We start from the raw sequence: 24534 nt of genomic DNA on the forward strand, positions 1-24534 counted from the left end.
AACATTGAAGGAAACAATCACAATGAATTTGTTAACAAAACGACGAATGTCCATCCGTAATAGGTCCATGGTTTCATGCTTGGTCTCTTAAATTAGTTACCATGTTTGCCTGTAATGAAGACACACTCATCCAGTGATGCTTGTGGAAAAGGAGGGGGTACAACGTACACAGTTAACTTTTATGATCGCCATACATGTAGAGCTGTAGAGGATCTTGTCCACATTTTTTAGCTTGGTTTACAGGCCGTTAGCTTGTGGTTTTAAACTTAATTGTCTTCCAATTATATTTCCTTTACGAATGGATACAGCTTCTTTTGTCACATTCTATAATCGATTGAGCTTGTTTCTATTTTCTTGTATTTCTGTGCAATAATATCTTCTCTTCAAAAATTCTGCCATATTATTGACTTTGTATCTTGCTGGCTTTCTTCCAGTCATTTGTAGTCCTGTTGAGATAGTCCCTCTGCCTTCAAAGTTCAAGCATTTCCTTTGACACCCATACACTGTATGTACACATACAAATAGAGCAAAATGGAGTATGAACATTAAAATGTCATGGAATGATCTTTTCCATGCCGTCCTATATCTTCACACTTGAGCTCCCTATACCAGGGGTTTTGGAACATACATGTATCACATACAAAAGGCCAAATAAAAAAAAAACACATGTTCAATAGCGCCCTGTTTTTTTGAAAAATAGGAAGGAGGCCCTTTTTTTTTTTTTTTTTTTTTTCAAAATGGCCGCTCAAAATGGCCCCTCAGTACATTTTCCCTGACAGTCGGGCTATTTTTCAAGAAAAAAAAAAATCGAAACAAAATTTCAAAAAAAAAAAAAAATCAAAAATCAAAAATTTCAACAACAAAAAAAATAAAAATAGGAGGCGGCCCCCTAAAAGGAAGCGGGCGGGGACGCTAAACATGTATATTTTTTTTAATGGCCTAATTGCATTTTCAAAGTGTTTATAAATTCAGACTTTTACCTCTTTAGATGCATTACCCATGTGCATTTAATTTTTTTGTTCACAAATCCCATTACCTTAAGTTATCACTCAGACTGACTGGGACATATCAATATGTTCAGAATGAGAAGCTAATACAAGATCAATACAGGTACTTGTTTTTTCTGTCACTCTGGTAGGCATACTGACCAATTGTGACAGGTGATATCCACATCAGAGATCATCTATTTTTACTCTTTCATTTGCACAAAAAATGTTTTAGTTAAAATCGCCTGCAATAAAATAATTCTTGGTTATTCATGTCTATATTAGAAAGAACCTTTTTTTTAACTGACATGAAATTGGTTTCTTTTCTTTGGAAAATATATAACATTATACAAAATTTGCTCTCTTTCTGTGAAATTTATACCTACAGTGTAGTACATGTATGATTAAAATACAATATTCTCATCTGCTGCAAGATCCAGAGGTATGAAATTTACTTTTTGAGATATAAAGCAGTACCTTTGTGGCTGTCCCTACATGTATACTACCACTTTCTGTTGATAAAGTAATTCAGGAAAATCTCTACCACCGTCTGAACTCTGAAACGTATTGGAAATATTTTTCTGATACAGGAACTCTCTCTCTCTCTCTCTCTCTCTCCCTATCTTTCTTTCCCTCTTTCTCTTTACCTCTTTCTCTTTAACTCCATCCTTTGAAAAGAAAGTAGAAATCAACTCTTTATAATTATTCAAACCGAATCACCACAAAAAGTAACAAATGTTTTGGCTGAAACAATTTTACCCCTGATGCTGAAGTAAAATATAACGGAATAACAGTAATACATGAATGTTGAAAGTGAAATATAAAGGGAGTTGTTTGGCTTACATGTGTATCAAATCACTGTAGTGTACATTCATGTTGTGTCTATTTCATCAGGTTTAATTTTAGGAATGGAACATACATGTACATGTACGTGTAGTAATTTGTTCATACATTAGATTAGATACCCTGTTGCTCATTTGTTGAGCAGAGGAGAGAGATAGACAGGGTTTCAACCGTCATGAAAATGTTGGGCCTGCAGTGTCTTAATCATCAGCCAAGGTTGAATTAGGAACAGAAACTACTCAGGAGGGGCATTTACACTTGAAGAAAAAAACGATGGGTTTTTCTCACTTTCCAGAGTTTTGTCAAAGGTTGCAAGGCAACTAAACCGTAATCACAATGTAAAACCTGAATCCTCAAATCCTCAAACCCACCTGTGGAGTGTGGTCTTTGAACACTCACACCAATACTCAACCTGTTTATGCAGCATAAATTCAGTTTCACAAAACACTGTTAAATCATCCAGGTTTTGCTCATGATCTTCGAGCTATTTCATGAAGAGCAGCGATAAGTCCCACATGTGTACTACTCACCACCCCTCCCCCCCCCCCCCTTCGAACAAAAAAAAAAAGGTTGGGTGACAAAGAAAACAATTATCAAAACACCAACTGTTTTATACAGGGTTTTCCAGTAATGTAAATGTTACTTTAAGAAAGTTGTGTTGTTTTTTCTTTGTGCAGTGTAGATGGACTCTGATCTACAAATGCAGCGATTGTATGGTCATATATGTACATGACATTTTGAACATGGAATGGGGTTGCTTGATTTAATTAAATACCACACAACACTCATTGCCTGATCAAGGGTTCTCTGGAAAGAGGGAGGGGGAGCACAAGTTCTATAATTCTCTGACTGGATGCATGTGCCTCCACTCGATCCCACCCCTCCTCGATCTACCACTGAATATATCATGTAATGTTTGTACAGTGCAGCATATACATTAAATGTAGGGTCTATAAATTGCTCCATGTAGACCTACAATTACAATCAGCACAGAAGAAATACAGGAATGGGAATTTTGTTCAGAATTAGCCAAATGTAACATTTTCTTGTTTTGAAAGAAACAGCAACATGAACAAACAAAAGCAATCTAAATAATGTATGACATATTTTTCGATATTTGTAATAAAGGGAACTACGGTTACACTGCACATGTATACACAATACACTTTAGCTTTGAGATATTCCAATAATTGAAAAATATTAACAAATAAAAGCGCTGTAAAATAGATTTTGAACAGATTCTGGTCACTCTCAGTTTCACTCAAAAAGTAGAAAATATAGCAGAAGATAATGTAAACAGGATAAATTTATAGCCTATTTGCTATTTTTTCCATTTTGTTCTAAATTCTGTTAAAATCACTTCAGTAGAAACTGATACTGATAGATGCTTTTGTGGCTATATACATGTACATGTACATGTACCATATAGCCATGCATTTATAACCATATTAAAGCAAGTTATACATGTACATGTTGGCCTAGATTTAGTCTGCAGATGCAGACTCTAATTTGACAATTTACCACAATTCCTAAAGCCTTGAGTGTAGCCTAGCTCTGTCAGTCTCTAGGTGTGTCTGGAGTAGCTGAAGTACAGAGCCTATGCAGTATAGCTTTGGCTTAGTCTCAAAATGCAGACGTTGTTGAGAAGTATGACTGACAAGAGTTTGTGCCTGCAAACTAGCCTACATGTACTGTACATGTACATGCATCCATCAAGTTAAACCTCTAAAGATCATTGCTGAATATTTTAAAAGTAGCATCAATCACTTGCAGACATTGAGAAAGCCTCATGATTCTCAATCTCAATCCTTTAATTAGCATCGCCACATTTGACTCAAATTTAAAGCAAATATGGTAAGTTTATAGCTAAAAGCAAACTGTCCAAAAAGATTTTAGTACATAGCTGAACCCTTCCTGTACAATTTGATAAATATTTTAATACTTTAGCCCATGATGCACACTTTGCAAGTTGTGTTAAAATAATTGAACTTTTTCTGTACACTTACAGACATATTGTCTGCAGCATGAAAAGCCATTTTAAATATTAGATTAATATTTTAAAGAATTAATGATTGGAAGCTGGTAGATACATCACAAATTGCACACCCACAGTAGCAGACTGTATAAAATGTTTTTGAAATGTCGAATGTGAAATCTGCAAGAAAAGAAGGAATGATATCCCATCTGTCACGTTTTAACAATTACATGTACAGCAAAAAATATGAATGGGACTACATAAAAATTGCTCATCCTATTATGATGCATACAGTTATGATGCATACAGTTTAGATGACCATAAAAGAACAAAAGAATGATTTATTTAAAGGGACTATGTCCCATTTGCAGGCCAAAAAAATGAAAAAGTTAAAATTCCAACTGCATTTGAAAGATAATATTAATTTAGAACTTCCCTAAAAAAGGTGGGGCTTGAAAATGTCTTCAAGTGGGAAAATAACGACTATTAGTTGTCAAATCGACTTTAGGGCTATAGAGCCCAAAAGTAATAGTCTTGATTTTCAGACAATTGTACCGAATGGTCATACGTTTTATGCTGCGCAAAGATTCAATCAGTTTAATCTTGGCCATCACAAGAAGTGGGTAATTGATGTAGACAAATGCTCATGTACCCTTTACAACTCTTTTCATATGTTATTACCAAAGAAGAAAAAAGCCAGTCAGTCACTCAATAGTGTCTGACAGTGAAGTGTAGCAAGTAAACGGTTTTCCTTGCATAATTTGAATATTAGGACACTGCTAACATTTAAATTTCACAGATAGGACATACATGACATATTCATAATTCCTGCAAAGTTCTACAGCATTTGAGGTTGGCTGCAAAAGGGACATAGGGCAATTCCACGGTAACGGAAGGACACTCAGACAAGATTTTTGAACTTCAGGTTCATACTAAAAGAACTGTTTTATTAGTATAAGATGTGAAACAGTACAGATATAATACCTATATAAGTGCCTTTAATTCTCCCCCAAAAAATTGTCATTATAGTTAAGTAGTTTAAGAATGTGCATATTAATTATCTCGGTAACGGAAGGACATAAAAATGGACATGGTTTTTCCAGTTAATTAGTGTTTATCCAAACTTTGTGAAGTTGATGAAGCTTTCCACTTGACTGAAACACATTTTGTTCCCCATAGTTTAATACATACTAATAAAACATTTCTTTTAGTATGAACCTGAAGTTCAAAAATCTTGTCCGAGTGTCCTTCCGTTACCGTGGAATTGCCCCATAGTACCTTTAATGCTTAAAATGTTGTTTCTTTAAAAATTGTAATTTGTTTACAATCTCAATGTGTCCTGTCTGTCAGGTTGTTTTATGTCCCGTCTGTTACACTCATTTTCATGGAATTTAATATTTAAATGTACACTAGCAGCTACTACATGTAGGTTACAGGAAGGCACTTAGAAGTAATCATGTCAAAATACACACTTTGTTCTAAGATTATCCAGTGAGGAGAGTTAATTCAAAAGACATCAAAGTAAATTCATGTCCCGTCTGTCTCGCTGAACTGCTACATATAGCAGTTCAGAGGATTTGGTTGAATAAGTTACGAGGATTTGAATACTCAACTTCGGTTCTGTTAGGCCATGTGTGAGTTACAAGGAAAAGGAATTACATACCTTATGTTACAAGGTTTTGTCAGTGCAGCTTCAAAGGGGGTTAAAATTACGAGGTTTAGTTTAAGGGTGTTTGTGTGGAATTTGTGAAAAACCGAGAAGGAGGCGTTCCATGGATTTATCAGGTGGTGTCGTAGGCCATTAGGTACAAAATTATGCAAAAAAAAATCAAAATCTCAAAAAATTGAGATACAAGGTTTTGTCACCCCACCGACGATATGCATCATTATTCCATTAATTACCAAATACTAGGTACAGTTGTGACATCACAATGAGAGGGTTGGGTATCCCATCTGTAACACTGGAATTGCCCCATGTTTTTTCTCAACATGCCCCAGAGAGAGCCTCCCTTAAACGTAAAGATCAGCTCTGGTCATGCGATTGCATTTTGAAGAAAAAAAAACGTTCAGAATCGATCAGAAAAGGTTGACCATCTAGCATATAAATGTTGGTGTGTACTGCAAGGTTCTGGAATCATCAAAATGATGAGAAATTCGGCCCAGTCTTGGTAAAGTTACAAACGCTGTATACAGAAAGATATATATTGGACTTTGTGACATGTGCACGAAATCTATCCGGTCCAGATAGATGTAATAATAATTTACCAAATATCAATTAGTAGGCGGTTTCCTGGCAAAATTTGCATAATCATTAGTCAAAACATATTCTTTCACATGATTGGTAATAAGATTAGAGCTTCCATTTCATTTTTTGAGAGTGGGACGTTTCTAAAACTGGTCTCTACCTTTAACATTTTCCCTTAAAAGCAGCAGATACAACATGTAGAAGCCGATAAGCGATGCAAAGAGAAGCAATGCGAAACCACCAGTTGAATGATGGCAGATACATTAACACTGATCGCTCCAATGAACACCCAAGAAGTATCACCTTTCTCCTGCTTATATCTATAAATATTTAATGTTGTAAAGGAAGAGATGCTGCTGAAAGAAAGATTCCATCGTGTTTATACAGGGGATGTACAGTACATGTAATGATCTACAATGTAGTAGCCTACACTCAAGAGTCACTGCTTGTAGATCAAGCATGATTTCCAACTTTTTTTTCTCAGTTTTCTCATCAGTTAGATTATTACATGTATGCATGTAATAATAGTGATAAAAAGAAGAACATTCCTTTGGAATAATGTACACAATACTTACATGTATGTAGAGCACAAATCTATCTTGCAAGGCTCTCAAGGCATCCAACATTAATGTACATGTACATGTAGGTAGGCTACTGATTTTGATGCTCAATGTATTCAAGGAATTCCCTCTTACCGGTACCCATTTATATCCTGGGTGGATAGTGGCAAATGCTGATTTACGTCTTTAATATCAAAGATCCGGGTGCGGCCACTCAAGATCCTTGCCCCACTCCGGGGCTCGTATCAAAATTGCTTTTGATGATTAACTTACATGTACTCTGTTCACATATGTATATTTCATATGTATTGTAATTTGTAGGTTTATTTGCATTTTCTTTTTGTTTTGTTTAATATGTAATTGTTTATCATTGTATTTTGTTTGATATAGCCCTTAGAGACTTCGGTGATAAGCGCTTTATAAGCACTGTGTACATTTGTTTAAACCGCTTTTACTATGACACCTCAATGCTTATTGATCTGTTTATGTGAGCTTTCTGGTCTCGATCATCACTTTACCTACCGGTAGGCTTACCCCCTGTCCACACACAACATTTTCCGTGATTAGCTATACCGTTTCGCGATAGTGATACCGTTTCGCGATAGTTTTACGATGAAATTGTGTGTGTGGACGCTCACTAACGATACGTCGTATAACGAAACTAGTCTAACGAAACGCAGGTTTGGGCATCGTTTCGAACTGAAACTCAATAAAGAATCACGCCTAATCACGAAAATGTTGTGTGTGGACAGGGGGAGTGTAACTAGTGTAACTAACTGGGCGGGGCTTAACGTGACCTCGAGCGAAAGGAGACCAGACTGTAGAGTTTCAGGATTACTTTCTTCTGTTTATGGACATCCTTGAATTTATGCGATGATTATTTATATGACGTTTCTTGTGTGTGGACACTTAAAATTTATACTATGATTCTTTATACGACGTTTCGTTATAGAGTTTCGGGATAAATTGTTTTGTGTGTGGACACGCTGTTAAACACTAACAAGCGCCTGGGAAACATGGGCACCTAAAATCTGAGTCCAGACCCCCTAAATGTTGAACATAGAGCCCATGCATATACAGTGTTGTAAAAAGCTCAATCTGGACCCCCTTCCCAAAAAGTTGGTGTGGATCCCTGTGTTACCAAAATTTCTACAATCTGTATTAAATGTCAGATGATGTCTATTAAAAGTAATATTCGAAGCTCATATTTTGAATACAGTATAGCCACATGTAGAATTACTTATATCAAGAGCAAAACATATTTTGGTGATTGCTACAGTTTGATACACCATGTAGTTCTATAACTTGTATTTTTGTCAAGTTATTAGTATTCTTAGTGATTGATAATAACTCAGAGCAGTTAGGTTTACTCTTGTAAGCAATAATCCAAAGTCTGCTTTCTTTGATTGTTCTTTATAATGACGATGAATTATATTGTACTTGACATGTACCCTTTATTGATATACAGTGAGAGGGGGAGGGGTCGTGCAAGAAAGAAATATGAAAATATATGTGCATGTATGTTGTGCTTGTGGTGTACTTTCAAAAAATGGTAAAGAACACTTGTGTAAATATCATAGGACAATTCGAAAGGAAATTGTTTAGTCCAGCTGTGCACTGACTGTTTGTGCACTGATGTGCTTTCAAAATATGATGAATTATAACTTCAACATTGTGATTAACTGTAATTTCTACATTTCTTTTGTCAATGTCATGAGGGATGAAACAAAAGAAATACCCAGTAGGTTTTTTTTCTTCAGATATATGCAACTTTGGAACAACTTGCCCACTCAAATAATGAATCACACACAGCCCTGGGAAAACATTGGAAGAACAAGAAAACAAGAAAGGAAAAGGGCACGAAAAGAGAAAACACTTAAATTTGGATTATACGGGTGAATGTAAAATTAATTGATTTTTTATATTTTGGGCATCGTTTCGAACTGAAACTCAATAAAGAATCACGCCTAATCTGGGAAAACATTGGAAGAACAAGAGAACAAGAAAGGAAAAGGGCACGAAAAGAGAAAACACTTAAATTTGGATTATACGGGTGAATGTAAAATTAATTGATTTTTTATATTAAATCTCCATGTCTTCACTGCACTTTATTAGTTTTCATAGGTGGCGAGAGAGGAAATAGCATCATTTAGTATAGATACTATTCACAATTCACTCGCTTTGCTTCTTTCATGCAATCTCTTTGAATAGACTGTAACATTTCTCTGACTATATATATAGCATTTTATACATGTACATGCATATTGTAGGCCATTAAGGCCAACATTACAATTTAAATTCATTTGTTTCTTAGAATAGAATTCTTACATCAAAGGATTAAGATGAAATACAAATGAATGAGGAAATGATGTAAATCAAAATGACTTTTGGAGTGCAGATTTCACAAGTCATTCAATTCATCCCCACTCTACATTATTATTCTGCCTAGTTTGCTTGCAGAAATGTATGCTACTGTTGGGCATGAGCACCCATATTTCTTTAACCCCCTCCCTCTCATCCTCTCCCTTCTTCCTTCATTCTACCTGTTAGAGTTGGAGCATCTGTACAGGTATATATACAGTCTATCTACTATTGATGGTGGGAGAAAAGCAAGCCCAGATTCGGCATGATTACCCGCTTTCTTAACATTGTTTTTTATAACACTACAGTCTATTGGGGAAAATGAGGTATGGTAAAATCGGTCACCCAAAGGTTTTTACTATTTTGAAGCACTTCAGGATCATTTTGAAGCGCGATTTTCTTCAATATTACACCATATCACAGACAAACACATACATGTACATGTAGGGCCATTCATCTTAGATTTGTAAAACTGGAAATATTGTTAAACAGTTTCCTTTAATTCTCCATTGTTGCGTTGGAGAAAGCAAGCTCAGATTGGGCATGAGCACCTGTAATATTTCATTATTTAAGGATTTAGGCAGCTTCTCGATACTCTTTGGTGATTGTCAGTTCAGTCCGGTTATAGACGCTCCATATAGATGTTAGGTGTGATACCTGCCACTTCTCAGCCCCCCTTGGAAGAGGCAGTCAATGCACAGGAGTATCAAGATTCTTAGAGTGTACTTGGTGTTTTTTCTGAGAGATGGCTGAGAGATGGGCGAGGGATGCATGATAGTTCAAAGGCACACTTCTCAGCCACCTTTCAATGTGGGAGTCAATGCATCGGAGTATCAGGCGCGTAGCCAGGGGGGGGGGGGCGGTGGGGGCGGTCGCCCCCCCAAAAAACGCCGGCCAAAAAAAAAAAAAAGAGAGAGAGAAAAAGAAGAAAGGAAGAGGACGTAGGAAGAAAAAGGATTAAGAGTCGAGAACGGTACAACGAATCGTCTTCTTTCTCTAATAATTTAATGAAACGTCTAAGCTTCCGCGCTTCGCGCGGGAGGGGAGGGGGGGGGGAACTGAATTCAGATAAGGATTAAGAGTCGAGAACGGTACAACAAATCGTCTTCTTTCTCTAATAATTTATGAAACGTCAAAGCTTCCGCGGGAGGGGAGGGGGGGGGGAACTGAATTCAGACGAGGATTAAGAGTCGATCGAGAATGGTACAACGAATCTTCTTCTTTCTTTAATAATCTAATAAAACTTCAGAGCTTCCGCGCTACAGCTTCCGCGGAGGAAGGGGAACTTGATACAAGAAAAGGAATAAGAGTCGAGGACGGTACAACGAATCGTCTTCTTTCTCTAATGAAACGTCAAAAGAAACTGAATTTAGATAAGGATTAAGAGTCGAGAATGGTACAACGAATCGTCTTCTTTCTTTAATAATCTAATAAAACTTCAGAGCTTCCGCGCTACGCGCGGAGGCAGGGGAACTTGATTCAAACAAAGATTAAGAGTCGAGGACGGTACAGCGAATCGTCTTCTTTCTCTAATGAAACGTCAACAGAAACTGAATTTAGATAAGGATTAAGAGTCGAGAACGGTCCAACGAATCGTCTTCTTTCTCTTATAATTTGATGAAACCTCAAAGCTTTCGCGCTTCGCAATGGGAGGGGGGAAACTCCCCCCCTCCCTGCACCCTCCCCCCTAGGGAGCGCGCTACGCGCGCTCTGTAAGTGATTCGCACGCTTCGCGTGCTCACTACCGCCCCCCCTAAAATGAAATCCTGGCTACGCGCTTGCGGAGTATCCAAAGTATCCAAAGTGTGTAGATAAGTTTTTTTTTTTTGGGGGGGGGGGGGGGGTGGGGAGATAATACCTCAGAAAGCAATAATCCAAAGGAAGTCTGCTTTCTTTGATTATTCTTTATAATGATGATGAATTACATCGTACGTGACATGTTCCCTTTATTAATATACAGCGGGAGGGGGAGGGGTCGTGTAAGAAAGAAATTTAAAAATCTATGAATATATGTATATTGTGCTTGTAGATGTACATGTACAGTGTATGTACTTTCAAACGATGGTAAATAACACTTGTGTAAATATCATAGGACAATTTGAAAGGAAATTGTTTAGTCCAGCTGTGCACTGAATGTTTGATGATGTACAGTACTTTCAAAATGTGATGAATTATAATTTGAACATTATGATCAATTGTAATTTCTACATTATGATTAATTGTATTTCTTTTGTCAATGTCATGAGGGATGAAACAAAACAAATAGGATTTTTTTCTTCTGATATATATGCAACTTTGGAACAACATGCCTGTTCAAATAATGAATCACACATAGCCCTGGGAAAACACTGGAAGAACAAGAGAACAAGAAAGGAAAAAGGCACAAAAAGATTACATGTAAAATTGATTGATTTTAAATCTCCATGTTACACTATGATGGATATTCCAGAGGAAATAGCATGATTCAGTCTAGATAATATTCACAATTCATTGGCTCTTCTTCTGTCATGTACATTAATCTCTTTGAATAGACTGTCTGTAGCATTTCTCTGACTATATAGCACTTTCATACATGCATTTTGTAGGCCAACATTACAATTTGAATTAATTTGTTTCTTATACAACTAGACAACTTCTCTAGTCCTCTATACTAATCACACAGACTGAATTATATTGCTGTGTATGTCAGTAGTTCCATTACTTCTGAAAACAAAAAACCTTCCAAGTTTGAATACAATCAAAGTAATAAAAACAGACTAGGGGGTACATAGACTAGTTGACGCACCTGTACATGTACATGCTCGCATAAAAGAGATCTTGCAGAGAACCCAAGTCCAACTTGGGTTCTGCAATTTCCGTGTGTTTGCAGCTTTATATTACCGGTATTCTTTATTTTTGTTATACTCTAATACATTAGCCTATATAAAATACAGGGTGAAGTGTTGTTTTTAGGTTGATTTTATACATTCTAGTTGTACCCAAATGAATGTTTGGTTGGTTGGTACATGTATACTTTTAAAGTTATTATATTAATCCTCTCTGCAATGATATGAGGTACATTTAATGCCTTTCTGGCCCCAAACAGACAATATTGTAATATTACTAAGTATTGCTCTGATAGAAAAAATATTCCATAACTTCAGTATTGAATTTTACAAATATATGAAGTACTGGTGGTGTCTTTGACTATTTTTTTTTCTCACCATAATTCTGCCTTCCCATGCACTTCCTTTCATAATGCATTCATGAATCTCACCTTCCTTTTTCTAAAAGATTCAGGAGTCAACCTCGCTAATGAAATCATGTGGGAGTGTGTGCGTCATGCTTCATCTCGTATTTTTATTTGAGGTGAAAGTCCATCTTATGCTTGTCTTGTTCATATTCTTTATTTATAATTTTTCTGTTGACCTCATTATGTACATGTGATTGTAACTCACAGATGATTTCAATCTTAAGTAAATTGACTAATTCTTTTCATCAGATTAGCCAGAGCTACACGTTCATGTAGAACAAACATTGCACTTATCGACAAATTTTGTCTGCCACCCCACCATAAAAAAAGACTAACAATGCATAGATCTATACATCATGTTTGCATGGAAAGCCTCGCATTATATTGGATTCTGCCGTTTGTTTTATTATCTTCATGCTGTTGCCATGATAGCAAGATGCTTAAAGCATTTTCTTTCCAACTTTGAGAGAATGACATTTCAGATTGCTTTATTAGAGTAAGTGGTTCTTTATCTGGTATATATTCACCTATTTTGTCACCATAACATTTTATTTCATAAGAGGAATTTGTGTAAAGTACATGACACAAACAACAGCAAGCAGCTTGTCCAAAATTAACAGATAAACTAAAATAGGTTGTGAGAGGGAAAGAAAAAGCAGATCAGACAAACAAACAAATAAAAAAGAAATAAGTTGTTTGAAAGAAGACTTATCACTCCATTTGGTTCTATGGTTATTTTGTTTGTCTTTGGACCCCTGTATTTTTATATCCAAAGATATTTATATATTTACATGATAATTAACACCTTGCTTTTATAGCTCGAAGACCCTGTCAGAAATGAAAAATGAAATGGATTAATTTTGCTTCAAATGAAAAGCTTATAGGCCATAGATTACATTAATATCAATTATATGCTATCAGTGTCTTTCAGAGGAGTATATAACAGCTCTCTGAAAACTTGAAATCTAAACCTTTGAAAAAAGCAGGCCTGATAATTACCCGATTTAAATAGGTTTCCCAATTTGTTTTTCCCCATTTTTTTCCCCCGATCCCCCCCCCCCCCCCCAATTTTACCCGGTTTTCCTTGGTTTATTCCCAATTTATTCCCAATATCCTTACTCAAAGGGGGGGGGGGCATGTTGTTAGATGCCATTTTTGTTTCCCCTATGGGGGGGGGGGTGGTTGAGGGAAGAAAAACAAATTTAGTATAGTATTAATGACTGCTTTGAGAGAAATAGTTGTTTTTATACGCTCAAGGAAAGGTTACAATTGTGCTATTGCCCGAGGCGTGCCGAGGGCAATAGCCCAATTGTAATCTTCCTGAGAGCATATAAAAACAACTATTTCTCGAATAATAAAGCAGTCATTAATACTTTTATATGCCAAAAAAAAAAGTCAACTTATGACACCACCTTGGCCTTTCTCTAGTTTATCTGCACAGTTTTTTTTTTATGAGTGTATCTTTGAGAGTATAGACTAGATCTAGATTCTAGATTCGGCACGCCTCGGGCAATAGCACAATTGTAATCTTCCCGAGAGTGTATAAAAACAATTATATACCTCACTTAAGAAATCCAGCCATCTGATTGGTCGAATTGCATTCATAAACTTCAACTGTTCCTGTAAAATTCCCGGTAACCATGCATAAAACATTTCAATATTTTTAATAACCATGGTTATTAAAAAAATAAGTCAGTCTCCATGGTTACCCCATAGGTTTACATGTTAAAAAATGGTTTGAGCGATGGAGGATACCATACGTGTGCGAAAAATTGGTCGACAATTTCAATACAATTGAATCTCGATCGATCTTACCGACAATTTTATCTTGCATTGTTGACATGAAGACGAAAATTAACTCTCAAAAACAAAAAAACAACATCTGCCGATAGATCTTGATCTAAGTTCGTGCCAATATGCATTGCAAAAGTAAAAGAAGGGTCCGTTTCATGGAGCTTTTGCGAAGCATCCCTCACGCGGAGCCGTTTTCAATCCATTTTAATGTATATATTGGAGAAAACTGCCAAGCATGTTAACGGCGCGCGATAGCCGAGTGGTCTAAGCGTTGGTTTTCGATACACCTCTTGTTGTACGCAAGAGTTCGAATCCCGTCTTAGACAAAAATGTAAATTATTTTTTTATTTTTTATTTTTTAGTCTATTTTTTTTCGGCATATAAAAGTATTAATGACTGCTTTAATATTCGAGAAATAGTTGTTTTCATACGCTCTCGGGATGGTTACAATTGGGCTATTCCCCTCGGCAAGCCTCAGGGAATAGCACAATTCTAACCTTCCCTTGAGCGTAATAAAACAACTATTTCTCTCAAAGCAGTCATTAATACTATACTATTTCTCGAATAATAAAGCAGTCATTAATACTTTTATATGCCAAAAAAAAAGGTCAACTTATGACACCACCTTGGCCTTTCTCTAGTTTATCTGCACGGTTGTTTTTTATGAGTGTATCTTTGAGAGTATAGACTAGATCTAGATTCTAGTCTAAGCAAGATATTTTTACAATTTTGGGGGTGGGCCGACACTGTGGGGAATATGGAGAAAAACCTGCGCTTTCATATGACACCTCACTTATTGAGTATCACCCTCAGGATCACAACAGATAAAGGTTTGAATCTCGAATTGAAAGAAAAAAACTTGACTTTTTTTGCATGGTCGCGCAATGCACGTAGACTGCATAGAGACTGCATTGCGTGCAATCTCTATGGGAAGAATTAGCACACAACATCGGGTGCGCGATCAGACACCCTGACTACTACTAGATCTAAGCATTTTCAGCAATTAAACAAACATGTTTATGGATAATTTCATGTACCCTTTTTGTTGTTCTTGCTGTCAGCGAGTCTTGCATTTGATAAGTTGAAATCTTGGGAGAGTTTCTTTAGCCATTTTTGTCTTGTTTGGAATTGTCTTGTCTTGTATGAAAATACCAACCAATTCTTCGCACACGTACGGTATGCTCGATCGCTCAAACCATTTAACCAAGACTGAACTATTTTTCTGGTAACCATGGTAACTGGGATTTTAGAACTATTTTAGAACTATTTTCCCGGTAACCATGGTTACTGGGACTTTAGAACTATTTTTTAAAACTATTACATGGGTTTGGAATTTTATCGGGAATTTTACAGGAATAGTTAGAGTTTATGAATGCAATTTCGACCAATCAGATGGCTGGATTTCTTAAGTGAGGTATAATGCTCACTATCATCCCTGAAAAAAAAAGTTGTCAACATAAACTTGATGATAACAGGAGAAATAAGTAATAATAGTTCCTGCAAGAGACACAACGTATATATGGCTTCAGGTAAAGTACAGACTTCTTCAATTTTAAAGATAAACTCCAGTTCTGGTAAAAAAAAAAAAATAATTCTCACAGAATCAAACGAAACTTACACTGAATGTTCAAGATTACAAATAAATGACATGTGCCAAACAATTTTGGAAGAAAATGTATACTGGCTGAGTAATGAGTATAGAAAGACAAGGAAATCAAGGTAGTACTAGCCCCGACACCATGTGTGTTGTCCCATATATAGCTTTCTGTGTACAGTGGTTGTTACTTTATCAAGACTCGGTCAAATTTATTATGATTTTGATGACTCCAGAACAGATATAGACAGGAGAACATGATAAATGTTTTTCAGACACAGACTATTAAAATTTAGTATAGGATCTGGGCAAAAGTGAGACAGGGGCATCAATATTGTGATTTAAAAATGGTGTTAGTCTTGGCCGCGTTGCACAAAACGCCTCCAAAAATGTGAGTTATTGGTGCAGATCAATGAAAAATATGAATTCAAAATTTCATCTACCTCTCCCTGAGAAATTTGTTTATGAATTGCAATGGATGAAATCACTCAGCACATGCAACTCTGAGAAGAATGCCCTTTCTTTCCCCAAAATGGTTGCCAAACACATTTTGAAGAGTCCAACTGCTGGGATATTTTTTTTGACAATGGCTCCCCATTGGACCCATTAAAATTTGACTGAAATATGGGGCCAAAAACGATGCTACTTTTCAAAATTATCATTGAATTTTTATGTTGTGCTTATGTGCCACGACACACATCACAGATATTCTGCTGCTCCGACTAATGCACTGACGACGATTGCTCCAGGCTTTATGTGGGCAACGATATAGAGTTGGGCTTTCAATATTGGGCTGCGATTGGGATACAAAATGATAAATTATAATTATATAAAAAAGTAAATACGACAGTTCGATTTTCATCAATAAAATACGATTTAAAAAAAAAAAAACAATTTTTTTTTTTTTTTTTTTTTTTTTAAATATTTTTTTTAAATATTTTTTTTGTGTGTGCCATTTTCAATGGCAAAATGCCCATTCTGTCCTGTCAAGTATCCCACAAGCATCTCCCATCGCCAATTTGGGGATATTCATTGGTTCATCGAACACAACAGTGGTGACAAATTCATGCACATTCAACCAATGATCCAAAAACCAAACCAAAAAAATTCTTCCTGTATGTAGGAACTGTAAGAGGCATTGATCCACGTAACAGTTCGTGTTTATTTTTAAGAATACACCTTTTGTCAGTAAAATACAACTTTTGGGATTAAAGAATACAGTTTTTGAATTCCAGAGGTTGGCAGGTCTGGATAGGCCTTTGGTTAGCTTTAGGGAATGTGTAGGGTTTGAAGTTTAAAAAAAATAATTAATGTAAGATATAAACCATGGTGCAATAGTCACCCGACTCGCCAGAGCATGTGACATACAACCATTCTAAAATTTGTATTCTTTTATTTTCTGAACAGGGTAGCCCATTCAGTTGGTCTCCGACATGTATGGGACCCTTTGAGTTAAACCAATCATGCGATCAAATGTTCTGAATGGTATGCTCTATAAAATCACAACGTGAACGTGACATAACGTTCCCTTGCCTGAATAGGTATTAATTAATAATGACAAATGTTCTGAATGGGATGTTCTATAAAATCACAATGTGACATATAATTCCCTTGCCCGAATAGGTATTAATAAATACTACAGGATATCGATCAAATGCTCTGTAGCATTCATTTATTTTTCTTAACAGGGTAGCCCATTCAACATCAGTTGGTCTCCCACATGTATGGGACCCTTTGAGTTAAACCAATCATGCGATCAAATGAATCCCAATGACAAATGTTCTGAATGTTATGCTCTATAAAATCACAATGTGACATATCGTCGCTGTTTTCACGAAGTGATGGTAGTGAAAAAAAATTGCATTCACTTTGCGTTACGATTTTCCTCACTACCGTCACTTCGTGAAAACAAGGAAGATATCATTCACTTGCCTGAATAGGTATTGATAAATAATGACAAATGTTTTGAATGTTATGCTCTATAAGATCACAACATGACATATTATTCACTTGCCTGAATACATGTACTGTAGGTATTGATAAATAATGACAAATGTTTTGAATGTTATGCTCTATAAGATCACAACATGACATATTATTCACTTGCCTGAATAGGTGTTAATAAATAATGACAAATGTTCTGAATAGTATCTAGCTCTATAAAATCACATCGTGACATATAATTCCCTTGCCTAAATAGATATTAATAAATACTACAGGATATCGATCAAGTGCTCGGTAGCATGCAGTCAGAAAACAGGAAACAAATTCAGGAACAAGGTACATTTTGTGTCCTTAAAGTCAGGAGTTAATTCATGTACTTTAAAGGTACCACATGTATGTCCCATTTGCAGGCTAAAAAAATGAAAATGTTACATTCCATAGGCATTTGGAAGATAATCCTGATTTAGTTCTTCCCTCGAAACAAAAGGGCTTGAAAATGTCTACCGGTATTTGTTAGTTAGGGATTGCAATTGTTTTAGTAAATAGTCTGATTTTCAGACCCTTGTACCTAATGGTGTACGTTTTGTGCTGCACAAAGATTCAATCAGTTTAATTTTGGCAATTACAAGAAATGAGTTATTGATGTAGACAAATGCTCATATACCCTTTACAGCTCATGTTATTACCAAAGAAGAAAAAGATGTCAGTCAGTCACCCACTAGTGTCTAGAAAGTCACCTCTTTTTTCACCTTTTCCCAGAACTCAACCTTCTCTTTAATGTTGGCTGCAACTGGGACACTAGTACCTTTAACTAACACTGAGTTTAATGCCCTTTTGGCTCCTCAACACATGAGATAGCAGACATATACATGTACAGTACATGTACATGTGTAGCAGTAATATTATAAACTGTAAAGTTTATTGTTAAGTGGGGTTATTATTGACGTGTAAACATTTAATCTCTTTTTTCCATTAAAAACCTACATGTAGCTAAGGAGCTCCTATTCCTAGCTACTAGTATGATATATTTGCTGAAGAATCCAGTCTAATATCATGTATAAGCCTACATAAATTTGGCTGTTGATATTTCAAACAATAAATACCTGTATCTTCATTGTATAATCATTTTAAAGTAGTCTTGACAAAAGCTCAGTTTCGCCATACTGGTATGGTTTGCTTGAAGCTAAAAGGTCATTAATTCTTATACTTTTAATAACAAGGAGATAATGCCCTTTTGGATCTGATCAGATGAATAACATGCATTTTACTGTACAGTTGTATGTGTATACACTATTTAAAAGTGATTCTCTGTGAAATATGTTACCAAGGATAATTTATATTTCCCAATAATATGAAATTACATTTGAAGGTATAAACATCGTTACTTTTTTAGTGCGGATTACCAGATGAAGTAGGAGACCAAAAAAAAAAAATCGAAAATGACAAAGTCTTCCAAATTTTCTAATTCATTTTTTCCAAGCTTTTAAAGATAGACTTTTTTTGCACAATTACTATTGCCACTCTCAAATGTAGTACCATAACTCCATGTGTGTAACAAAACTCTTCAGGAAGTACATGTATTATGAGAAAATCAGATTCACCTTTCTTTAATACACATCCTGGTTGAGTCTTCATTTGTGGTAATGTAGATCTTAAGATAAAGACTTGTCTGGTTTCCAAGATTGAAGTATTCCAAATTGTCTAATTAATTTTTTCAAAGCTTTTAAAGATACCAGTAGACTTTTTGTACAATTACTATTGCCACTCTCAAATTTATAGTACCATAAATCCATGTGTACAAAAAAACAAAAAAGTCTGCATGAAGTATTATGAGGAAATTATATTCGCCTTCCGTACATATCCTGGTTGAGTCTACATTTGTGGTACGGTAATGTAGATCAAAGATATGGGTTTAAAGATGTGTGTGGTTTCCAAGAAATGTAGTTTACAAAAAAGCTCAAATTCCAGTAAACACTTGATCAATGGCTGTGTTCTCACTCAAAAGAGAATTATTGTTTTAAAAAGCTTGTAAATTTGCAGAAAAGTCATATGGCCAATGTAGTTTGTGGATTTGTATGTACACATGTGTAACAGGTCAGAATTGAACTGTTTTATAGTGAAACATATATATTTATTTCTAATCAATATCTCCTCAGGAGGAAAGTAAGAAGTTTATATGTTAACAAACTTTGTACTTCAAAGAAGTATGACTCACACATATTCTGAGTAGAAGCTATCAATTTGGCCAAAACATGACATTCCACAGCTATGAGAGAGTTAATGATGTATGGTCACTTGGTCAAAGGTTGGTAACTCGACCCCCCCCCCCCCCTCCCTTCCAGAACACTTGTAATAACTTAGCCGAATGTAAACATTAGATAAGAACCACCAAACTTCCAAAACAAAAGACTTCCTGTCTCCCTCCCAATAACAAGACCCTTTACCAGAACAGGTTATGTGTGGTAGCTATACCACCGTGAGAGTATAGCTGTTATAAAAGAAGGCAGAGGTATTTGTGAGATTCACTCCTGTACTGCACCCCATCCATGGGGCAGGCAGGGAGGTCGACTCTGCAAGCTTTTGGTGTTACATGTCATTAGGTAAGAAGATTATTCTTTTGTTAAGTTGGATAATTATTGAGATAATTAGTACTTTTGTAGATGTATTTTGATGTTAGTTAATAACCTTGGTATTGTTTTTAACGATATAGTTTGTGCTGAATTAATATGCGAGTAAGGTATGGCATATTATTTGTTTAATCATCAGTATAGGTTGATTTCGTTAGTGAGTTGAGCACTAGATTAAGATTTGGTTATAGTAATTTGAGATGATTTGAATATTACTATGTTATATGTTATCTTACTTGTAATCTTTAGAAGTTTTAGTTATATAATGTGTTGTTGAGTTTAACTCTGGATAATCGTATTTTGCAAGACAGTTGTAATTTAAAGTAATGTTTTAAGAGTTAACAGTTAGCGGATATAATCTGAACCTTCTTCAGTTTGGTGTTTTAGAGTCAAATTTACAATGATTTGTATGAATTATTATTCCTTCAGGTGTTGACAAATTACAATCAACATGTAAGAAGTGGGAACGAGAAGAAACGGTCCTCTAGGCCAGATTGCCAGGGTGAGTGGGTTATCATATTCAATGTATAAACCACTAATTCAATGTAGTTTTAATTGGGAGTTATGTATGATTGTTTGACAAAGTTCACTTGATGGTTGTATTCATTTATTTGTTGGGAAAGTTATCCATAAAGATGGAAGAACTTTATTTGTGATTAGATACTTGTTATTTTCATGCAATATTGATTAAGTTTTAATGAATGGAATATAAACAACCTGTTTATCATTTATTATCATGAGTCGGCTTGACGTCATATTGTTGGAATTCGTATCTTAGAGTCATTAACAAATATTATATTTATCGCTATTATGTGTGTTTTTCAAACATGTCCACATTTTTATTTAATTGTTTTAACTTTGTTTATTTGTCCAGGTTTTAGCTTACTTTAGCTTTGTTCACTTTGCACCTGAAATAAAAAGAACCGCAACACAACGAATGGTGTGATCGAGTATTTTCTACCAGTTTCTGCGTGTGATCGGCGTGTTACAAATGGCGTAATCGGCAGGATTTCATCACTGCAAGTGCAAGCCCTGGCTTTCTGTGGAGCTTCTATCACGACAACGTGATCGGACATGGACGTCTGGAAACCTGTAAATATGGACGTAGATTTAAGTTGTAGCGATTGTGTGTATTGTATGAATGTTTGTTGCTAAGCTAGTGTGAAGTTTAGTAAGGAGCTACGTTCTGTCTGTTTAGGGTAATTTTATTAAAATTATCTTGTAATGGAATACTTTAATGTATTCAGTTTAAATTGTTTTGGGGAAATTAAGGAGTAATACTATTCATATGTTGTTGAGACTGTCATGATAATACTGTGTTTGGAACAATCCATACCCCCTTTCGTATTTAATTTCGGCTGGTTGGATGGAGCCTCAAATTAAGGGATGGCATACAAAGACACCGGTATTTTATATATTGATAGGAGGGATAACAGTACATGTAGGTGTAGAGCAGGTATGAAGCTCTAGCTTTATCACTTATGAATAGTTGGAATATTCCTTTATTTGAACTTGTAAATTGTTGAGATTTGAAGTTGGGCATGATATTAAAGTTTCGGTAACTTAAGGATAAGTTAGGTTTAGGTTGTAGTGTATGTATATCACATTTATTGAATTGATATGCATGATGTATATTTGTTAGTTTTAGAGACTGCTTTTGAAAAAGCAGGGGAGCCCATGAACGTGAAATGTTGTTTCAGTTTGGGTCAGCAATTGTTCGGAGTAACTATGTGCGTGTGTTGTGTAATGGATATTGTATTGTTTTATACCGAGATTTCTGGAATGTAACTGGGATTTGGCTGGAATTACTGTTGGACTTAGCCTGGATAGTGTATTTAATGTTTATTCCGAAAACCTCGACATGAGACCGGAATCATGCATGGAAGAAATACTGGGGCGACTTCTAGGAACAGTAGGGTTTATCTCTCTATCTTTGTTTTTCTGTTAACCTCATAGAGAGGCCGGAAAGGGCACATTGGTAGCGGAGAGGATTAGCCAAAAGTTATAAGATTTCTTTGTATATTGCATTGTCGAATTTTTGTATCTTAGGAGTTTATTAAGATATGCGAAAGGAATATCTGTAGGGCAAGGTCGTTACGAAATATAGTTGACAGTTTTACTGCTGTATTTGCTAGAGTGTGTACATGTACTATAAGGACGATTATTGTTTTTGTGTGTTTAAAATGATACTGAGTAGATTAATTGGGTATACCGTGAAAATCATCTGGCTTGTTGGAGATGCCTGTAATATTAAGATTTGTGTTGATAACTAAGGTTTGGCAGTAGAGACTCTGGAACTGTTAGGATCGGTTGGGTAGCACTAATGTTAATGCTAGGAGCCTCGACATGAGACCAGCATTACATAATAAGGAGTGCTAGAATGACTGAAACAGTTGAGTTTTTGCACTAGATATGTTTTCTGTGATTCTCATCATGAGACCAGAAAGTTTGTATAAGTGGTGCGGGTTGGCCAATAATGTGTTATGATTTCAATTTTTATATTCTGTATTATGCAAAAATATTTTTAATCACATGGTTAATTTTGATTTGCATATTGGTAGGCATCGGTATTAGGATCAGGAAACAGCCATGATGGGCAGAAGGTATAGAGGGAATTAAATATAATTTTTGTTGTAGTCTGAGTGTCGGGACGACACTCAATTAAGCAGGGGAGTGTGTAACAGGTCAGAATTGAACTGTTTTATAGTGAAACATATATATTTATTTCTAATCAATATCTCCTCAGGAGGAAAGTAAGAAGTTTATATGTTAACAAACTTTGTACTTCAAAGAAGTATGACTCACACATATTCTGAGTAGAAGCTATCAATTTGGCCAAAACATGACATTCCACAGCTATGAGAGAGTTAATGATGTATGGTCACTTGGTCAAAGGTTGGTAACTCGACCCCCCCCCCCCCCCCTCCCTTCCAGAACACTTGTAATAACTTAGCCGAATGTAAACATTAGATAAGAACCACCAAACTTCCAAAACAAAAGACTTCCTGTCTCCCTCCCAATAACAAGACCCTTTACCAGAACAGGTTATGTGTGGTAGCTATACCACCGTGAGAGTATAGCTGTTATAAAAGAAGGCAGAGGTATTTGTGAGATTCACTCCTGTACTGCACCCCATCCATGGGGCAGGCAGGGAGGTCGACTCTGCAAGCTTTTGGTGTTACATGTCATTAGGTAAGAAGATTATTCTTTTGTTAAGTTGGATAATTATTGAGATAATTAGTACTTTTGTAGATGTATTTTGATGTTAGTTAATAACCTTGGTATTGTTTTTAACGATATAGTTTGTGCTGAATTAATATGCGAGTAAGGTATGGCATATTATTTGTTTAATCATCAGTATAGGTTGATTTCGTTAGTGAGTTGAGCACTAGATTAAGATTTGGTTATAGTAATTTGAGATGATTTGAATATTACTATGTTATATGTTATCTTACTTGTAATCTTTAGAAGTTTTAGTTATATAATGTGTTGTTGAGTTTAACTCTGGATAATCGTATTTTGCAAGACAGTTGTAATTTAAAGTAATGTTTTAAGAGTTAACAGTTAGCGGATATAATCTGAACCTTCTTCAGTTTGGTGTTTTAGAGTCAAATTTACAATGATTTGTATGAATTATTATTCCTTCAGGTGTTGACAAATTACAATCAACATGTAAGAAGTGGGAACGAGAAGAAACGGTCCTCTAGGCCAGATTGCCAGGGTGAGTGGGTTATCATATTCAATGTATAAACCACTAATTCAATGTAGTTTTAATTGGGAGTTATGTATGATTGTTTGACAAAGTTCACTTGATGGTTGTATTCATTTATTTGTTGGGAAAGTTATCCATAAAGATGGAAGAACTTTATTTGTGATTAGATACTTGTTATTTTCATGCAATATTGATTAAGTTTTAATGAATGGAATATAAACAACCTGTTTATCATTTATTATCATGAGTCGGCTTGACGTCATATTGTTGGAATTCGTATCTTAGAGTCATTAACAAATATTATATTTATCGCTATTATGTGTGTTTTTCAAACATGTCCACATTTTTATTTAATTGTTTTAACTTTGTTTATTTGTCCAGGTTTTAGCTTACTTTAGCTTTGTTCACTTTGCACCTGAAATAAAAAGAACCGCAACACAACGAATGGTGTGATCGAGTATTTTCTACCAGTTTCTGCGTGTGATCGGCGTGTTACACATGGAAGTCATGGATTTGCATTATCTGTAAAAAAAAAAAATCAATTATTATATATGTGTACCAGTAGTCGTAATTCATTCAAAAGTTTTATTACAATTGCACTTAAACAATTAATAAGTCCAGACACTTACATGCTATAAAAGATCTTACATCAGTATTCTCT

The 24534-nt window shown here is 35.5% G+C and overlaps 2 long non-coding RNA genes across 2 annotated transcripts; both read left to right on the top strand.

The window, feature by feature from the left end:
- Positions 1–3436: 3436 nt before the first annotated feature.
- Positions 3437–24028, top strand: LOC115926097. Its single transcript, XR_004064965.1, has 3 exons — positions 3437–3449; positions 21036–23353; positions 23810–24028. It is a non-coding gene; the product is annotated as an uncharacterized LOC115926097 (long non-coding RNA).
- LOC115926098 lies at positions 19615–20809 on the top strand. Its single transcript, XR_004064966.1, has 2 exons — positions 19615–20134; positions 20591–20809. It is a non-coding gene; the product is annotated as an uncharacterized LOC115926098 (long non-coding RNA).
- Positions 24029–24534: the final 506 nt, after the last annotated feature.

Source organism: Strongylocentrotus purpuratus, unplaced genomic scaffold (assembly GCF_000002235.5).
Source record: "Strongylocentrotus purpuratus isolate Spur 01 unplaced genomic scaffold, Spur_5.0 spur5_scaffold_19, whole genome shotgun sequence".
Lineage (NCBI taxonomy): Eukaryota > Metazoa > Echinodermata > Echinoidea > Camarodonta > Strongylocentrotidae > Strongylocentrotus > Strongylocentrotus purpuratus.